The 8,650-nt window shown below is 36.5% G+C and overlaps 1 protein-coding gene across 11 annotated transcripts in view; it reads right to left on the reverse strand.

The window, feature by feature from the left end:
• LOC122251336 (facilitated trehalose transporter Tret1) overlaps positions 1–6,415 on the reverse strand; it is a 22,980-nt gene extending 16,565 nt beyond the window's left edge. For 3 of the 11 annotated variants that reach the window (XM_043013263.2, XM_043013253.2, XM_043013223.2), the window contains exon 1: positions 3,948–4,100. The gene's annotated coding sequence lies outside the window, so the exon portion shown is untranslated. Of the gene's footprint in view, positions 1–3,769; positions 3,837–3,926; positions 4,101–6,308 lie in introns of those variants that run through there. The other 8 variants (XM_086553989.1, XM_043013245.2, XM_086553990.1 and 5 more) reach the window with 6 other exon arrangements.
• Positions 6,416–8,650: the final 2,235 nt, after the last annotated feature.

The raw sequence follows: 8,650 nt of genomic DNA on the forward strand, positions 1-8,650 counted from the left end.
TACTCCCTCTCTTCCATACTCTCTTTCTCTCTTCCATACTTTCTTTCTCTCTTCCGTATCCATTATCTCTACCTTTCCCTCTCTACCATACTCTCTCTAATGTACTCTCTCTCTACCATACTCTCTTTCTCTACCTTACTCGCTCTCTCTACCCTATTCTCTCTCTCTCTACCTTACTCTGTCCCTAACTTTCTCTCTCTCTACCTTACTCCCTCTCTCTACCCTATTCTCTCTCTCTCTACCTTACTCTCTCTCTCTACCTTGCTCTCTCCCTAACTCTCTCTCTACCTTACCCTCTCTCTACCCTTACTCATTCTCTCTCTCTCTCTCTCCCTTACTCTCTCTCTCTCTCTCTCTCTCTCTCTCTCTCTCTCTCTCTCTCTCTCTCTCTATCTCTATCTCTATCTCTATCTCTATCTCTATCTCTATCTCTATCTCTATCTCTATCTCTATCTCTATCTCTATCTCTATCTCTATCTCTCTCTCTCTCTCTCTCTCTTTCTCTTTCTCTTTCTCTTTCTCTTTCTCTTTCTCTTTCTCTTTCTCTTTCTCTTTCTCTTTCTCTTTCTCTTTCTCTTTCTCTCTCTCATAAATTCTTCTAACTCTTCTCTAAATAACTGATATACACTAAATCTATCTGTGTCTAAATATTTATGTGAAACATTAGTAAGTTTTTGAGGTGAAGTAGAATATAAAGTACATATCTATATAACATCTGACAGTAGTGATGGTAACATTATCAAAATATTAGCATATACTTACACCACAAAGCTATTGTTGCTCACTTAGTGTTTATCTGTAATACTGCTGCAGTATACAAGAGTCTGTACTTATCTGACTGAGGTCCATCCACTAATAGTTACAAGAAATATACAATGGAAATGATCATTTGATACAGACTAGGTAACCCTTGTTTATAACTGCATTTCTAACATCAATATTTATTCTCATTTTAACCTGTTTCAGTGAGTTTCCAATTACTTACTTTATTTTTTATATATTCCCTTGGAAACACAACTGCTGAAGTAACATGAAATATTGGTATGGCATATGCCTCTTTGTTACATCATCACATATCATATTTACCAATCTATAAAACAAAATTGGATAAAAATGGGGTAAATATTCAAGCCTACAAAACATCCACTGCTCTATATTGAGGAACATACCAGGCCAAGTTGGTAAGGCTGGAAGTAGACTTGATAAGCCCTTCTGCAACTGACATTTTCATGGGGTCAGGTTTCTGTTTGTTGAAATTATAAGCTATTTACTCTTTTACTTACGAGGACCTATTATACCAAATAGTATCACTTACTATTATATCATATATAGACTCATATTTCATACCATAAGTCTAAAAAATAACAGAAAAGACATACATCTTACATCTTCAGATGCCCAGCCCAGACTAAACACCTTCATATGTGAACTGTCTCAGAAGGGCTAAGATCACTTAAAAAATCAGAACATTTTGTCACATATCAGTAAACTAACTAAATGAGAACACTAGATAGATAGATCAGAGTGAAAGAAATAGTCCAACTGGTAATCTATCTCCCCTGAAATAGTTATTTAAAAAAACAAAAGCACATCATCTACTTTAAGTTGCCAAGTATAACACAATATATCATTAAAAATAATACCAGGCTCACACTAGACCTAGGTCCATGATGCAAGTCGTGTGAACTGGTCTCTCTTGAATCACTGATTCAATGAGGGTAGCCAGTTTTGAGAAAGCACAGTGTTGTTGACAGAAGCATGCTCTGTTCCTCTATGAGGAAAATAACAGAGTTAAAAATAAAATGTATCTAGGTTACCAACTGTAAACACAAAGTTCTAGATTATCAACCATTTCAAAGGATTGGCGTGGACCTGGTTTCAAGGCTCCTGCAAACGACCTATAATGTGCTTGACTATTACAGAAATAAAAGCAATCTACTGGTCATATTTTTAATATATTCCACTAACTGGAGTCTAGAGCTTTTTTGTGATTCACATAAGAACTTTGGATGAGTCAGACCAGATATGTGATATTATACTACTCCTTGGATCATGTTTAGCACTTTTTGTGGTATGATTGAAAAAGCTCCAGAATTAAAAGAAGACTGAAATTAATTATTAGATCCTTGTTGTTACTGGGGGTTTTACAGCATTTTTTTATAGAACACTTACAATAGGAGAATATTTTCTGTAGCTGATGTATTGTGCTTCAGCATGGTAGGATTAACAAAAGCTTAGGATATAATATAAATACTCAAAACCATGAGTTGAATATAGTATGACATCTTCAGGGCAAGCATTTGGGATAAAACAGCAGAAACCCTAGCAACTGCCCAGCAGGAGTTTTCAAACAGGATTTTTCTTCATACAACTTATTGGTTGTTATATGTAACCAAACTTGAGAGTTACTCTGATTTATGATGGAAGGCCTGCAATCAGTGCCTCCTTACTAAATACCTTGATATTGGTATCCATGGATTCCTCTCATCCTCTACTTATCTTACATAGTCAACTTTACCTGCAATTCTCCTGAAATACCCTACAATTTGGGCCCCTTCAGCATGGGTAAGCATGCAGTATATCAGTGAAATTGCAGGGTAAAAAACAATTAATCTCAAGTAAACCACACTAACAATTACCACAAATGACCTATATATGCCACCTGCAGGGGACTGTGTCCCTTACAACCCCACTCCGACCCTGGAATAGAAATATCCTCTACTTAGCCCATTGCGGACAGGGCGCCTAATGATCTAATTGGTCATCAGGAAGGGCAATGTACAACGGTGGCAGCACCAGCTAAAAATTAGAGGGACGGGGAAAGTGTTTTCTCTGCCCTCTGTGTTGCGCAGACTAGCTCAACCAATATTTTTCCATAAATACATCACAAAATGCAGGTTTAGGCTGACTTTAGAACCCAGGAACTCTGGAGCTAGCACCGTTACAACCATAATATTTCATGACTGTGTGAGCGCTTCAACTGTGAGCAGATCCCAATGTCGCGTCATGTACACATTGACACCCATCTTTTAGGCCTCATCAGTGCTGCCATGTATGTCATGACACCCATACTCAGTGGATTAATTGCAGCAATCTTCGGAAAATGCCTCTCACCATCACCATGGAACATGCTGGTGGAACATTGTTTGTGATATTTTCAAGGCATTATAGTCTACAAAATCATAAACCAATGACATGACCTAATTTTACCTTGTTTTGAGGTTAGCCTAGCCAAGGGGGGGCTTCCACCCTCACTGACTCTCCTTTTCAGAGCAGTTTGTGATAATAAACTTGATTTTTTTTTTTTTTAGTTTTCTTTCGGTAAGTGTAATTTCAGAAAATTACTCATAGAGTGGAAAAGTCTTAGCTATAAATAAATTTGTACAAGTTCAAAGGTATTTTATGAAGTGTAACCACTGAACAACGGACACACACATGGAGTGTACTGTTTACCAGGGCTTGGATGGGAGGGTGCATAGGGTATATTTGAGGTATATATCTGTCCATTTAATGTGGTATTTTCATATCTTTCCCTGATTTTCTTCATGCCCTCCCCAAATTGTGGGAATCTGGGGGGTGAATAAGGGGGAATCGCAGGAAAATTTCGACTAAATATGAACACTAGAGGATGAAAGTCTTTGGTAAGTGGTCTTTGGTAAGGAGGTGCCTATATGGTGCCTTATTTGCCAATAAGCTGATAGGATAATCAACACACACTACCTTACCAGAAAATACTAGAGGCAAGATCAGCGATTGCAAACCAGCTTACCCTGTATCGCAATTTACATCAATAATACATGAGAAAACGCCCACCAATCTTGACACGTCAGTGAATACCATTCAGACACTGATTTACATACAATGGAATTTGCTATCTACTAAATAACTCAACATTTCAAATGAATAATAAAAACACATAAAATCACCACACAATGAAGATCACTAACATAAACCAGTTTCCGGTGTCATGTTTTCCACGTCTTAGCCTTTGTTTACACTCGCTCCAATGTAAACAAGCGTTCGCGTAAGAGCAGGCGGATGAATCTGGATGTGTCAATCCGAGAGGTTAGGAAAGTCGTGCTCATGTGGATGATACCAAGGCCAGTGTTAATAATTATGGGACTGTTAAGGACATCCATGATATTTGCATTATATTTCATCTTAATATTATGAAATGTCATGTTGGTCAGGGAGGAAATACTAAATGTTGTGGTTTTGGTTCCACTGAAGGTGGTCTTCAACCATTTTAAATTAATCAGCAAGAATAGTAGAGTTTACAACTAGTAGTTTTCATGACAATTGATCCCGCAGTTTGCGATCTACAAATGACAAAAATGCACTGTCCTGAATACCTTCACTTATAGAAAAAATATACAAATTTTCTCAGCATTATATAGTCGGTACAGTCCCTTGCAGGTGTTCTCTACACCTGCTACAACTTCTTTGATATTTGAATAGAGGGAGATATGAAAATAATTTCAAATTATTTGGCGAAAGAGAATAGAAGAAAACCAACTTAGTTACAGAAAAGGCTGCTGGTAACAAAAGTTGTACCATCTGCAGGATGTGTTTGCTCATTTGTGTACATGATTAGTAAGCTTCATCAGCCTTGATCTGGAAGCAACAAGAATATTCTAATTTGTTGGGAAGCAATCAAACAAAACATGGTTTAGCCACTCTTGGCAAAGTAATTGTTCAAAATACTTTATGCTTCCTGTTTTGCTTCCCATTCAGTTTAAAAGACGAGTCATTTGTTTCTACGTATGGCAATATTACAAATCATTTATTTGTTTGCTCTACTAACACTTTTAACTCATTACAGTAAAATGGCAACACTGTATCAAACATAGACACCACGTCTTCCACTGATGTTCTTACCTATAACTTTATGTGTGGCAGGAGATATAGACATGTAACATACCCTGAACTGTTCAGTTGATGGCCACCAACATAACAGCCAGCGACGATGTTTTCATAATAATACTATCAAGCATATCAAAAACATCCATAATTGGCAGTCACTATGTAATACTTAAGGTCCTTTGTTATTCTAAAGAGCATTATGTCATTTTTAAAAATCACTCTATCAGATGTTAAGCTCATATTACCGCAATTGGCAATAAAATAGATTCGTAACTGATCGGCAGTTATGAAGCAGAAACTGATCGTCACAAATTAGATATACCCTTTTCGTCTATAGATTTCGCATAAATTTATATGATTTATGTGTAGGAACTCATATACTGCGTAAAAATCCTCAATATAAGACACATGAAGGAAGTTAATGGGATTGACGCAGTCAGGATAGGAAGTAGAAATTTAAAATACGCGTTTAGTAGTTATTTTCTGGAACGTTTCAATCACGAAGAAGCTATGCAAGTCTCATCGTTGTGAAATAATACCGAAGTCTGGTTAAAGCTGCACAACTGCTAGCAGATGACACAGCGAAGGCAGTTGATTTACCCATGATGTTTTATCATTTGTTAGGTGTCGATTTTTTTTAGAATACGATTTCTGAAAAGGGAGCCCCTAGCATCATGCAAAATTAAGAATGGGACATATTTATATATACTGCATGATTTTAATAAAGTTTTTAAAATACCATTTCATTTTCATGTACACCATGAGAAAAAGGACATAGTCATAGGTATTTTTTAGATTTTTTTTAGAGATTATTCACCATTGGGGTTTTGGGTGATCGGTTAGAAGCAGCCATTATCATAAGCATTTCAAGTACGGAGGGCTTTTACTTCTACTGGCTTTCTTTTTATATCTCCATTCTCTTATTGCAGAAAAAACAGTTTCACCAACCGAAGATCAGTGGCGGATCGCCCATCAGGCTAACCAGGCTAAACCAATGCGCCCCCTAGCCTTGGGTGGGAGGGCTTGCACCGAAGGCCCTATGATTGCAAACAAATGGCGGTGTGTTAGGAGAGGAAACTTTGGCCCGTTTATGAGACTACGGTGCACGGTGTTAGCTGCACTGTTAATCCTGTCATTATGCAGGCCTGGGGTGATAGCATTCCGAGCTTATTTTTCTTTGAATGAGTCTGGCTACTGTCTAGCCCAAGGGTCTCATAAGGGTCATAATTCCGTACTACAGAAGATGATAAATCCACGAGAAGTTGACGTGGGTTTCCACTAACCTGACTGCAGGACCTTTCTCATTTCAGTTTTCTGAAAACTATTCAGTTATTTTGATTCTTTAGATAATGGCACAAACAGTCGTATTCCTGTAGTATAAGTAAATATTCTTTGAAAGCACTTTTAAAACATGATAGCTGATTGATTGCAAGAAGAATACTTACTATTGAAGTTGTTTTTGTGTCCTCTTTCTGTAATATAATTCGATGCTACATGCAGGTGTTCACTCACTTGCGAGACCTTGCTTTGGCGCAGGTGTTTGTTCTGGTTATCTGTGACGGAGCTTAAGCGTTCGCTGAAAATTAGTCTAAAACTGCCTGTTAATATAATACCAATTTCAGTTTATTCAGCGAGTATTCTCGTAGATAATGCTTTTCATATTGCGACAATCAGTCAGTCCTCGGTATTGAATAATCTGTTGATTATTATAAACTGTTTTGTAAGTTATTGATTTAGTCTCAAGATTTACGTTTTTGCAAGGCACTCCTCCAGTTATCAGACCACTGAAACGTAGGCAAGTAATGCATTGACAGAATAATTGTCAAGTTTTGTAGGACATTAACGACTAATATATATAGATAGATAGATAGATAAATAGATAGATATAGATATATAATTTTTCCTAATTTAGGGGGTCTTTTTATAGTTTGCTTTAATAACGCACAAACGTTTATTTCTTTTTCTACTGCTACGGCAGTGACTCCCAGCGTGTGTGGCGCCATTGTCTCCTCCCATCGATAAGACCTCCGTAATGACCGCACTTTAAAACTCAAATACAAGGAAGTGTCTCTTGAAACTTTCTAGATTGATATCGAGAAAGAATTCCCACTTGCAGCTAGAAAAAAAAATCAGAAAATTCTTCTCCATTTCTCAACCTCGTACTTGTGTGAACAAAGGTTCTCAACTCTCACTAACATAAAAAAGTAAGAAAAGGTCAACTGCTAAAGGTCGAAGAAAAAGTGCGGGTGAGCCGAGCCAGCGTTCCTCCTAAAACACGGCGGATATGCTAATCCAGTCAAGCTTATGTGTCCTACTAATAAAGTAAGTGTATATCAATCATGAAATTTGAAACGTTTTAAAAGGACTTAGCCAGTCTGAATATATATATATGTATGTGTGTGTGTGTGTGTGTGTATGTATGTATGTATGTATGTATGTGTGTGTGTGTGTGTGTGTGTGCGTGTGTGTGTCTGTATGTGTATGTGTGTGTGTATAGATAGATAGATAGATAGATATAGTATATGAAAAAGGCTAAGTGTGCCGCAAAAAATATTAGTTGTTTCTTAGTGCGCCGTCATGCTGAATAGTTTGAAAACCAGTGTCAGAATAGAACAAAACATTTGTTTGGTTGTTTCCTTGTTTGTGTACTTTTAAGGGGGTGCTACGTTTGGGGGAAAAAATCGGAAAGTGATTTCCTTCATTGTGTATACATATAAACATTTCCCATGCATGGCGTCAAGCTGACAAGTTAATTCAACATGGTCTAGCAGCCTTATTAAATGTCATTAAGAAACGTGATAATGCGTGTAAATTCGTATTTCTTATCTAAATCGACGTCTATATGTGTGTGCGTGTGTGTGTGTGTGCATATATATATATGCATATATGTGTGTATACATATATATATGTATATATATATATATATATATATATTTAAATATAAATATTTAAATATATATATTACATATATATATATATTTAAATATATATATTACATATATGTATATATATATATATATATATATATATATATATATATATATATATATATATATTCATGTGTATTATTATTTTTATCTATTTATTTATTTTATATTCATTTAGTATATTTTATATTTCACTTTATTTCCCAAATCCCTGATATGTCATGAACTGTAAATGGCTGCACGACTTAGCATGCTATTATGAAGCACCATAATGCGATTTTGCAAATCTTCTTCCCTCTGATATGTATTCTATTCACTTTTTTGAGAGAATTGGCTTTACGTTTATTTGTCCCTTCGTTATCAATAAACACCAGGTCTCAAGCACATACAGTATTCTTGCTTTTGGATTCTTTAAACAATTTATATATTTGATTTCAAGTTAAAGTAATGGCCCACAAGGGTTGGAAGAGTCTGCACTGATCATTATTACTTTCTCGATTTGGATGACTTTTATATATGTTACTGATGAAACTTAATGATATCGCATCAAACCAGCGAGATACTCACCATGGGGCGGCGTTGTCAGACACCTAGATATTTCTAGTTTTGCTCCTTTGCCGGTTCATTTACTTTCTGAGACACTGAAACTTTATCCTCATTCTTTTCTCAAGAAAGACAACCCGGTGTCAGCGGAACGACGTAAATACCCTCTTAACAATTGCCAGCAGACCACTAGATAACATTCCAGCCGGAGTGAGATGGGTTACCGTCTTCATAGATACGTAAAGATGGATGCATCACTCCTGGCCTAAATAAAGAATGAAAAAGCGAGCACAGAGACAAATTGCCGTACGCCCCCT

The sequence above is a fragment of the Penaeus japonicus genome, unplaced genomic scaffold (assembly GCF_977035675.1).
Source record: "Penaeus japonicus unplaced genomic scaffold, GWHDUDI00000001_assembly GWHDUDI00000029, whole genome shotgun sequence".
NCBI lineage: Eukaryota > Metazoa > Arthropoda > Malacostraca > Decapoda > Penaeidae > Penaeus > Penaeus japonicus.